This window comes from Vigna umbellata, chromosome 7 (assembly GCF_029865625.1).
Source record: "Vigna umbellata cultivar VRB3 chromosome 7, Vumbellata_1.0, whole genome shotgun sequence".
Taxonomy (NCBI): domain Eukaryota; kingdom Viridiplantae; phylum Streptophyta; class Magnoliopsida; order Fabales; family Fabaceae; genus Vigna; species Vigna umbellata.
In genome coordinates, this window is record NC_142171.1 from 12946839 (window position 1) to 12958981 (window position 12143).

Consider the following 12143-nt stretch of genomic DNA (forward strand, 5'->3'; position numbering starts at 1 on the left):
TATCATTAAAATCAGGCTTAAGACAAAATCTAGCAAAATCCAAACAATATTCTAAACTATTATTACAAATATGTACTATAAAAAAATTTGATGTTGGATGAGTATATCTATTACAAATCGTAGGAATTATGTAACTACAATGAGTTGTTTGAGAAAATGATAGAAATTTTTTTGGTACGAGTAAATGAAGTACTTGATCAATCTAATCTCAAACTGTAGTCATACGAGGATGCCCACCGGTGGCTACATCATCTGGAATAAATTTCCCCCAAAACCAATGTGATTTCCAAACTTGATTCATTTCTTCAATTCGAATATTCCTTGTCTCAGGCAGGAGCAAGGCAACAAAAATGGTCATGATAAGCACAAATCCAGCAAAGAAGAAGAAAAGACCAAACTTCAAGTGACAAAGCATGGTTAGGAAAACTTGGGCAATGACAAAGGTAAATAACATGTTTACAGCAACATTGGTGCCCTGACCTGCAGATCGAACCTCAAGAGAGCATATTTCACTAGGAACCAACCAACCTAGTGGACCCCAAGACCATGCATATGCTGCAACGTACGCACATATAAAGAATAAGAGAAGACCCGCTTCTCCATTGGTAAAATAGCCTTCACCACTCACTCCAAACTTTAGAGCAATCATGATTCCGACAGCAAGCTACACATATTATGAATTTCAAAATAAGTTGTTCACGGTAACGAATGAATTTAGTGATAAAACTTTTATTTTAAAATATTAAAATAACAAACATTATTTATCAATTAGGTTAAGGTTTTTACCTGACAAATAAGCATTTGAATCCCACCTTCCAGGAACAATATCCTTCTTCCAAACTTGTCCACAGAGAAAATGGAAACAAAAGTTGCAACCACATTAACGCCTCCAGTGATAACTGAAGACATAAGGGAAGTATCATTTCCAAAGCCTAAAGTTTTAAAGAGGACAGGAGCATAAAACATGATGACATTGATGCCAGTGAATTGTTGGAAAAAGGGAATCAGAGAGCAAAAAGTGAGTTGAGGTCTGTATTTTGGTTTTGTAATGTTCTTCCATGGATGTTCAACATCTTTGGCTGCTTTAGCCGCATTAACGAGGTCTTGGAACTCCTCGTCAACATTATCCACGCCACGAATCTTTTGCAACTTTTTCTTAGCTTCTTCTTTTTTACCTCTTTCGATTAAGGAGTTAGGGGTGTCACCTAAGAAAAGAGATCCTACACATAGCATGATTGCAGGAACTGCACCAGCACCTAAAGAAATTCTCCAACCATATTCTAGTTTGCCAGTAATTAATAAGGTTTGCAACCAATATGCCAATTGTGATCATCATTTGAAATCCAATGTTAAGTGCACCTCTTATCGATGTTGGAGCCATTTCAGACAAGTAGACAGGTACAGACTATTGGAAATAATAATAACAAAAAAGAAAAAGGAAATGTTAAAAACAATTTAATAATGAAGGTTTCCCCATAGTCATATAACCAAATTGGAAAGCATTGACAATGATGCAAGGCCTTACCTGATTACACTATCCAACACCAAAACCAAGTAATAATCGACCTATGATGAGCATTTCAATATTGACTGCAAATCCGTTCAACAACGCACCAACAAGGAAGAATAAACCACCTGCAAACATAGAGGTCTTGCATCCCATCATTCTCGTGGTGGTGGAAGCAAAGAAAGAAGCTACCAATGCAGCAAGATATAAAGAAGAGGTGAACAAAGTAAGGAGTTCATTGTCAAATTTGCAGTATTGACTTTCATGGAGAGACTCATCTTTCATTTTTTTATAAACACTCGGAAAGAATTTTAATAAGAATGGTTCCATGGAAGTCACTCCTCCCGTGATTCCAAGATCATAACCAAACAGTAGACCGCCCATGGCTGCTACAAAACATGTGACCAACACGAATAATGTGATCTTATTTCATATTGTCTTCCATTTTCTAGAGTAGCAGAAGCTCCACCTTCCATCTTTAAAATGTTATATTTTAGTTGGATCTCTTTCTTTCTCTTAAACTTTCTTTCCTTTTCTACATATCAGATTTTAGGAACTTGTTTTATAATCTAAAATATGCTAATAATAACATCTAACGGATAAGGATGAGTTATAAAATTAAAATAACTTCGCCAACAATATAATATCTTTTTATGCTTCTAATTATCTATCATGTTGTTAATAGCCAAACTGGTGTGTATTGTTATTTGTTTCACGTTAGAACTCATAAGTTATTTTAAGGACTTAAGATAATAAGAACTAGTTAGTGAAAATTTAAAGAGTCGATGGTTTATAAACCAAGTTTAATTTCGTCATTATTGGTGATTATAATTTGTTTATAATTAAAGAACATTGATTAATAATCAACTTACTTATTTGTTCATACGTTAATATTGCGTTTATAAGAATTTATTAAAAAAAATAACAAAACTTTAATTTCATAAACTAAACTGCTTTTACTGAAATTTTTTTGAATAATTGATGAAAGAGAATGTATGCACAACTTATTTAAGAGACAGTTGAGTACTCTTGTTGTTTGTCTCTTGCACAAAAGAAATAATTCACTTTCTAATACTCGATTCTAAACCTCAAGTCATATAAAAAACAAGAGAAAAATAAATTTGTGATTCTATCACAACAATATATTCTAAAAAAAATAAATCGGTGCACCAAGCTCATAGTTTGAACCAAAAAGAAAAAAATTAAATAAGAAATTTTATTAAAAGAAAGTTTATAAGTAACCAAAACTTAAGAAAAAAGAACTGAAAGGGAAATACCTATTTTTTAAATTATTAATTTTATTTAGTATTATGCTTCAAAAAGGAGAAATTTCATTAACATGATTGGAGGACTAGAAAAGAAAACAAGTTCCAACAAAACAAATTTGTACATATTTTACTTAAATAATTTATTTTTCATGAAAGGATCCTTAGTTTTAGTTCGCATTATCTTAGTTTTATTTCTCCAACTAATTCCTTTTTTCTTTTAATGATTCTGTTTTATTTTATTTATGTTAGTTAGTATTGATAACTTCGTTTCGGCATTTGACGACAACAACAAAAACCAATGTAACAAAAGGTGTCATTAATCGTAGACTTTGTTATTGTCTTAAAAATCCTACAATAAAATAGTATCAACAACAGGATCTTACAATAAAAAGTTATCGGCCATAACATCTCATGACTGTCTTAATGTAAGAGGTTATAACTTGGATGACCTAATTCTTTGCTCTTTAATATACTTAAATTGTTTTAAGGAGTTTATATAATTGCAAGAAAATTATTAAAAGAATGATTTGCGATAAGAAACCACTTCACCTCCTTCTTGGTTTGTTTAACGCACTAATGATTCCATTGTACAGCTTTGACACTAACATCTTTAGGTTTTGAAGTTTAACAAACATGAGAAAACGAAATATCATCTTAGAAAGAAGAGGGTCTAAGCTAAACCCAAAAGGTGAACAAAGACATGTCTCTTCAACAAGACTAGACAAAGATCACTAAGAAACCCTATGGAAAACAAAAGTCGGAACGCTAGGTGACAAATGATCTATCATCTAAGAAATAACCATAGTGTTTCCTAAAACATCTAACCAAATGAATAAAGAGGAGCTCAAAAGATTCATACTCAGAAGCGCCTAAAACCAATCCAAAAGTCGTTTCTCGAGACTACAACAATTGACATTAAAGAAAATGTCATGACCAGATCCTTTCACAAACATAAGCCAAACACTCTTATCTCTCAAGTGGAACCTTCCATTATAGATAAAGCTCTGGAAAAGGACTCATGGGTAAAAGCCATGGAAGAAGAACTCAATTAGAACCAAAGCACACGTTTGATAAAGACCTTGAGAGAATTACAAAACATGTTATGAATGTGTCTGTTGAAAACTTCGTCTCTAACAAGTTGTACAAGATACGCGTAAATGAAAATCTATGATAAAAAGGGCTACTAACCTAGTCTACCAAGACGTATGAAGAATCTCAACAAAGCTATAAATAGCCAAACATATGAAGAGAAGACAAGGATAACGAAGTGAATACATTTTTTTCTCTAATCTATGTACTTATAATTCATAAATCATATAAAGCTTTCAAGTGAAAATAGAGTGAAAAAATTTCAAGATTTACATATTATATTGTAATTAAAAATATACTCTCCTAGAGAGTTATCCATTGTTGGACATCCTTCTACGGATATGTAGTGATAAGAAGTGGTTCGAATACTTATAAAAAATGTATAAATATATTATCTAATAAGTTTTTTTTTCTTTTTTGAATTAAAGGTAATATTATGTTAGTTGAATTCATGTGTTAAATTAACCTATAAATCTCATCCCTTGACCGATAACTGTAGTAGTAATCTAGTTAGTGATTGTAAGAAGCTAAGAATGATTTTAATATTATCTTGAATTGAAAAGTCTTTTTTACTACATCTTAAAGATTCGTAACACAAGTACAATTGTCTGTTTTATATGAATAATTATTAGATCACATGTTCCTTTATTAACACCTATCGAAAAAGGCCAAGCATGGTATAAGAGCAATTAATAATGGGATCTGATCTTATCTCCGAGGCAACAGAATAAAATACCTAACAAATCATTAATTATATATTGTGTCCTTTTTTCTTTTTTCTATGAGATGTGTTTCTTGATTTTCTTATTCATTGTTTTGTTATTTTGTTCATAATCTAGTGAGCGTGAACTTGCTGAGGAGTTTTGTTATCAACGCTCACTTTCTGGAGAGTTTTATTGTGAGTGAGGTCAATATAGTGTAACATTTTTCTCTGCATGCGTATGCAGGGAAAGAAAGAATGCTTTGCCTCGTGTCTATTTGTTTGCTATGATTTGATCCGGGCAGGCATTGCTCTCGAGTTGGCCTTATGAACAAAATGATTGACTTTGCCTTCCCATATCCGTGCAGGTTTGTATTCCTTCTGTACCTGTTTATTTATTACTTATAGAGATTATTAGGAAACTGCATACTTTACTATTGATGAATTGTACAATTTATAGTGTTTGGCATAGTAGGAATCATATACAAGTTATTTATGAATATTATACATTGGATAAATTAATTGAACAATGATATTTATGTAATATCTATTTTGAAAGCCAAATGCTTGCATGATGCTCAATAGAAGTTATTGTGATTGTTGGTCGTGTATGTATATTACAGATATGGGAATGTATATATATAGAGGTGTTCAATCTTTCATTAAATTGTCAATAACATTACATACAAAAATTATATACGAATATATCGTACATACGAAAATTACATTTAAATTTTTTTATATGTATTACATATCCATTTTTTTTATATAATTATATACAATTTTTTCGATGTAATTACATACGAATAAATTTGTATGTAACATTATATTGTATACAGATTTTTATTTGTATGTAATTTATATGTAACATTATTATATACGAATTTTGGAGTTTGATCATATTTAACGCGATTTTTCTTGTAGTTAATAAAGACTATAATTTTTCATGGTGAAGAACTCATAATAACTATCACTAGTCCTTATGAGCAAGCTACCTTTGGTTCTAAGATTGAATGGTGTCCCTATGCATGATGTGCCACAAATTTGTATCTTCATGTGAACCATTTAATTCTTTCAATATGCAAAAAGAACTACACCTACAAACACTTAATCTAGGGAACTCTTACTTCAAGAACTATATCTACAAATTTTGACGATAAGGATTTTCTACCATTAAGGTCACGTAAACTCCCTATCCCATACTAACTTCGTGCAGCTTGACAAAAACCGTAAGGTTTGGAGGCTTATTACTATACCACTAACTTAGTTTAACCACCTGAACACATAAAACAGGTCTTAGGCACCCATACATTATACCAGCACTAGGAAAAATTCTACAACAGCGTGACAAATGGCTGGACCAGTAGGATTCACAATTTAGTCATTTCTCTAGCTTAATTTTCAAAAAATTGAACCAGGAGAATTACAAATAAACATTTGCACTCACAATACCAACAACAGGGAAACCAAAACAGCAACTGAGACGCGTGAATATATTTCTTTTGACCATAATCACTACAAAAATAATTAATTATAACAGAGGAATATTTCAGATGGTTTTAATAACCTCAGGTAATTTTGGCGATTTTTTTCAAAACCGCATATATTTTTTGCAGTTTTATAATAAAGCGTAGTAAACGTTTTATTTTTCTTACAATCTCTGAACTTCCCTCTGTTTCTTCTTCCTCATTTCCCATTTCCCTCTTCACTTTGTCTTTACAATTAATTATCTCCTTGTACACCAGTTGCCCAGTTGTTATCTTGCTCTCCACTTCGTGTTCACCGTTCATGATTTTCTTCTTCACTCCTTATGTCGTCGTTGGCCCTTCACTAGTAAGCTATCTTCCTTTGCAATCCCTAAAGGTTTTCCCTCTTGTATGAAATTTGTTTTTCCATGCCCTTGTTCTCTTTCGAAAACCCTAAAATTTGAAGAGGCTAAAGCTTTGGAAGCAATGCAGCAAGAAACCCGCAGCAACATTCGTAACGGAGCTGGTGGAACACTTGAACACTCTGGACATTGCACTTCCTAGTCCCGAGCTAGGGGAAATATTAGTCTCAGAGATATGCTTCGACAACAACCACCCTTGATGTGGAAGTTCACGCACCAAGCTCTCTTCTCGCTTCCAACGCCATACCTCACCGCCACTCTCACCCTCACTCTTTCGCTCTCTTTCTTCCTCTCCTATCGCAATACGCGTTCTCCTTTCACCCTACACCATCTCTCTCCTGCAACATCAAGTAATAAACCCTAATTTCACTCTCGCTATCTTTTCTCAATCTATTGGTTTCACTTAATTGCTTAATCGCGTTTCTGTTTTGTAGGGTTGTGAGTTATGTGGACTCCAAGCTTCAGATTTCAGAAACCTATAAGGTGCGCGATTTGGAGATAGCGCAGGTGCTCGTGCTATTCTTTTACGTGATTGTGATTTTGCTACTCGATTGAATGGAAAGGGTGAATCTAGCACTAGAATTTGTGGTAATGCCAATACAAAAGCAGGTTAACTTTTTGGAAATAGATCTTTTATTTCCTTGATTCCATCTTGCAATATATGTATTCAACATTCTTCATGTGCATTTTTCTGCTGATATCTATGATACCTGTGAATTATCTTTTAGGTGGGAAATTGAGGCATCTCATAGTTGAGGCTTGCATAACTAGGAATTTAATAATGGATACGTCAGTATACTTTTGTCCTGGTTATGTCTCTATATCTGTTTTGTCTTTGTCAGATTCATCACCTCCAGAAAAATCTCCATGGTCAATGTTTATGGAAGGAACACCATTAAACAATACTTTGTTCTCTAACGATGACCCCTGCCTCAAGGTTTATTTCTTGCGTCAAATTTGATCTAATTTTGGTGTTATCTTAACTGCTAAAGATTGACCTTCATAATCTTATTCTGTCCGAGCCTGGTAGAGATAGAGAAGTTATACTATATTGCATTAAATGGATCAGATGTGGAAAGGCCGACAGCTACAAAGATTCTATGTGGTGCATCCCTTGGTCATGGATGGTAGATTCAGGTGAAAAATCCTATTCCTACTAGCGATATTATAAATTGGTAGTCCTCCTGCAACAATAAAAAGTGCAAGTACAAGTGTTAAACGTGTAAAAAAAATGAAGAATAACATATAATATAGTAATTAATAATAATTTTTTTTTAATAAACTAGATAATACACTAGTTTTGTTCCTTCAATTTTTAATGTAATGTATTTGTTGTGTTGGGATATTATAGTTTACTAGTTTTCTTTATTGAAATTAAAAATTTTAAATATTATATTATTTATTAATATTTAAATATGCTTTTATTAAGTAAACTCAAAGGAGTTTATGGAGCCTGCATAAGTTTATGTATACTTTCAATTTTGACACCCATATCTTATTGCATGCTTGGTTTATTGAAATTTTGTAGACCCCATCCTGATATGACATTGACTAGCTGGGGACATTAATTGAAAATTTCAATTTATTCATTAGTTTAACTCATTAATGCCCTTTTCAGATATTAGTTTTATCCTTTGGTTGTACTAGCCTATGGTTATTGTATGGTATTGCATTCTTAAATGTTGTATCCCTCATTATTTATTGTTTCTGATATCAAGCATTGTCTCCTTGGCAATAATATGGTTTAGTTGTGCTATAATATTGAAACAAGTTGTGCATCCATGTAGATTGCAATTCTTTTTTGTTCCAAAGCTTATAGTTAACGTTTGCATTAACTTTTGTTTTGTCTAAACTTTTTCTTCATCTTCTCATTATTACTCCTTTTTTGGACATTGGTTGTTGTAATTTAAGGTAATGAAATTTTAATTTGAGAAAGGCTATAAAAGAGGGAATACAAAGCTTTTATATCGCTCAAAGAAATCTTAGGAAGAACAATGATGATATCTATAACATTTTTTGCAACTATGTTAAATGATAACTGCATACATACTATTTCAAATTTTAATTTTTTCGACTGTTGTTCATATTGCAGCTCACTACACCTCATTTTCTACTTCATGGCAGGAACAAAGATAATTTGAGAGAAGATGTGCAAGAGTCTGAGCGAAAAAATAAAATATACTGAAAAGATAGGGTGTGATTACATGTAGCTTACATACTTGTAGGAAATCAATTGAACTATAACAAGTTGACTATGCTCATAAAGAGATAGATAATCTTTAGATACAATATATGTGATACAAAGAACTGAGAAGAATTGATTTCAATATTATACCAAAACTATGCTATCCCAATTCAATTTACAGTTCACTAGTACACTCAAAGGAATTGACATCGGTTATTTTTGACCATAGGCACCAGTTTTTCAACCGGTGCATATCTTGACGAGGTAAAAGGTCTTTTCGTTATGCCTCGGTTGTGAACCGAGTTAGTATCTCGTCCTATACTGCCTCTGTTGGGACTTGAACCGAGACAGTAGAGTGATTTTTATTTTTTTGTTTTGTTTTTCTGGCCAGACTTTATTCAGCTTATTGTCTCTTAGTAGGCAAATTCTTCCAACCCGCTGACTTGAAGTACATCTAAATGAAGTGATGAAAATCTTCACTCCAAGAACTCCAACTTCATTAGTTTTATCAACATCATTATCATCTTTCTGCACCTTGAATGCCGAGGAAAACAATCTATATAAATCAATGCCAACTTGACAAGCCATGATGCTGCAACTCTAAGCATGTGTCCTGTACAAAACAAAAAGAAAGTCATATTACACAGACTTCAGTTTCTCTGCAACCAAAACATTGTTGGCTTACTGCAACCAAAACCAGAAACAGACTTACTGTACAAAGCATCGTTGGCTTACTGCAACCAAAACCAGAAATAGACTTCAGTTTCTCTGCAAACCAAAACGCAAAAGAGACATATTACACAAAAGATTGATCTTTGCAAACCATTTTGCAACACAAAAAGACCCTTCAGAAAAATGGATGAGATTTCCCCATACCTGTTCCCTGCGACCCGAGAAAGCTCCACCACGCCACCGTCTCCTCGCCACCGTCTCCTCGCCACCGATTAAGGGTGTGTGTTCAATTGGCCCAATTGCTTCTCGCCACTGCCAATCCAGCCCAAACTCAAAACGAAATTCCCCTAACTCAAAACCCTAACTTTCTCAATCCCAAAAAAACTCCAAAACGCGTTTCAATCCTTGCGCCATCGTCGTGTCCCGCCGCGCCTCCGCCTCAATTTCGTCGTGCTCCCGTCGCCTCCGCCACTGAGACGCCTACTGGCTGCGATTTCACATCCTCCTTCCTGCAACCAAAATACAACCAGAAAGAGAAGAGAGAAGAAGAAGAACGACCAATCGCACAGCCACGAGCCACCACGAGCGCCGCTACGAGCTACCACAAACACCGCCTGTCGTGCTATCTCCACACCGTCACCGTAAGGTTGTTGCCTCCGCTCAAGACGTAGATCATCCTTGCTCCAACGTTGGGTCGTCTACGATGAAGAGAAATGGCAGTAATCGCGAGGCAGAGGGAGGCACAGATGAAAGAAATCGCGAGGCAGAGGAGGCACAGACGAGAGAAATGGGGAGGCAGAGGAGGCGCAGACGAGAGAAATCGCGAGAGTGCGATATTGGAAGAAGAATAGTCACTGTTTTAACGTAAGGGCTACGACCTCGGTTATAAGCAAACCGGTGCCTAAACCAATTAACTGCTTCGGTTACAAAGCAAACCGGTGCATAAATCATTTTAAAAAATTTAAAATTTATATTATATGTCTCGGGTTACAGATAACCGAGGCAAAATCCGTTGGATTTTTTAGCTGACACGGGCTTTTATGCTTCGGTTGGCCTTCTAACTGAGACAATAATATCTATAGGCATCGGTTCCTATAGAACCGAGGCATATAACTACTAAATATTTACATAAATGCCACCGCGCTGTTATACGCTTCGGTTTCAGTAAAACCGAGATGTATATAGCGCGTTAAAAAAGCTTTTTTTTACTAGTGACGTTCTTGTCTAAAATTAAACTTTTAATTATGATAATAGTAGCAATGGGTGAGTTTGTTTCCCTTTATTCATCAGAACTCTTTCCTTTATCTCAAACCAAATGGTAAGTCTAAGTCCTTATATTGTTGACATTCAGGTAAAGAAAATTCATCTGGAGAAAAAGCTTGAAATGCTGGTAGACAAGGATCTGAAGAACAACTATGACAGAATTGAACTTCAGGAAATGGTTCAAGTGGCCCTCTTATGTACTTAGTATCTTCCAAGGCATAGGCCTAAAATGTCTGAAGTGGTTCACATGCTCGAAGGTGATGGACTAGCAGAAAGATGGAAAGCTTCACAAAGAGTTGACACAACCAAGTTCAAACCCCAAGAGTCATCTTCATCAGATAGGTATTATGATCTCACTAATGACTCTTTGTTGTCCAAGCCATGGAGCTCTCAGGACCCAGATGAATCAATTGTCTAGTAGCACTACATTTTCATTTTTGTTTTAAAGGTATTCAAATAAAGCATATGAAATTCAAGAACATATGATAGTTGAATCATTGTTACAAGAAGATTATAAAGTTGTATGATAGAGATTTACCAAAGCTGAAAATGGCTTTGGTGTTTACTTTCAAATATACATAATCTCATTCGTTTTAACTCCCAATTTTAATTTATTCAATTTTCTACACAAAACCTTACAAAACGCCCCCCACTTTGTGTTAAATCTGAGACTGAACCCACAATATTGGTCCTTTGGAGACGACCTAGGAGTCCTTGAACCGGTGTACTTTGACAACGATTTTCACTTCCCCACAACGGTTCTTCCACAAAATCTTCATTCTTATCTTCATTTTTTGCTTCAACCAACTTCTTAAATCGTTAATACTACTTTTGCATGTCCGCAATTACCCGTGTTTGTTCTTGTACAACAAAAGTAATTTTCCTTATCTCCTCTATTTTGCTTCTTAAATGGAATACCAAATTTCTCACAAGCGTCCTTTCACCATACCATAACAAAGCTCCTCTTTGGACACACCAACATCAATAACAACCTGCAATGTCATTAACAATTTTTATTTCATAATAACACAAATCATAAATTACTTTGCACCAACACATTCGTCTAATCAACAACTACTCACCGATCCCTTTGCCAAAGCAGTTTTGATAAACTTATCCCCAATATTCATATCAATCCAGTTCAACAACCTTGGGAATTTTGTTACCCGTGTACTATAAATGGACTTCGATGTCACAAAAAGATGACAAAAGCATACCTGCAAATTTTTAATCCATCAACTATGACAATAAAAATTATGAAAACAATAACGAATCATTGTCTTTAATCCATCATCCACAAACAACATCATGCATGTATTAAAGCTTCATTCCACTGAAATAAAAAAAAACGAACCTTGAGTGAACACAAGGTGTGGCGGTTGGAACACAGACGAAGAAAAAGGTGTGGGTGGGACTGACAACCCGGAAAACCCCTCTTTTTCGTCCACCGAACAGTCGACACTCTGGCAGCACTCCGGCGATGCTCCGGCGGCACTCCGGGACAGGGACGGAAGTAGGTGGGACGAAGCGAGACCTTGAATGCGTCCCTAGCTCGCTGGGCCGGACGGAAG

General features: G+C 34.7%; 1 long non-coding RNA gene and 1 pseudogene across 5 annotated transcripts; one reads left to right on the forward strand and one right to left on the reverse strand.

Moving 5' to 3' along the window:
* Positions 1 to 208: 208 nt before the first annotated feature.
* LOC148195179 (sugar transport protein 10-like) lies at positions 209 to 2323 on the reverse strand (annotated as a pseudogene).
* A 3883-nt stretch (positions 2324 to 6206) lies between these two features.
* LOC148195180 (uncharacterized) lies at positions 6207 to 11169 on the forward strand. 5 transcript variants are annotated; one of them, XR_015780692.1, is made up of 4 exons: positions 6207 to 6802; positions 6887 to 7389; positions 7483 to 7589; positions 10661 to 11169. It is a non-coding gene; the product is annotated as an uncharacterized LOC148195180 (long non-coding RNA). The 5 variants fall into 5 exon arrangements; XR_015780693.1 differs by having other exon boundaries at positions 6887 to 7061; positions 7295 to 7589; XR_015780694.1 differs by having other exon boundaries at positions 6887 to 7040; positions 7295 to 7589.
* The last annotated feature ends 974 nt before the right edge of the window (positions 11170 to 12143 follow it).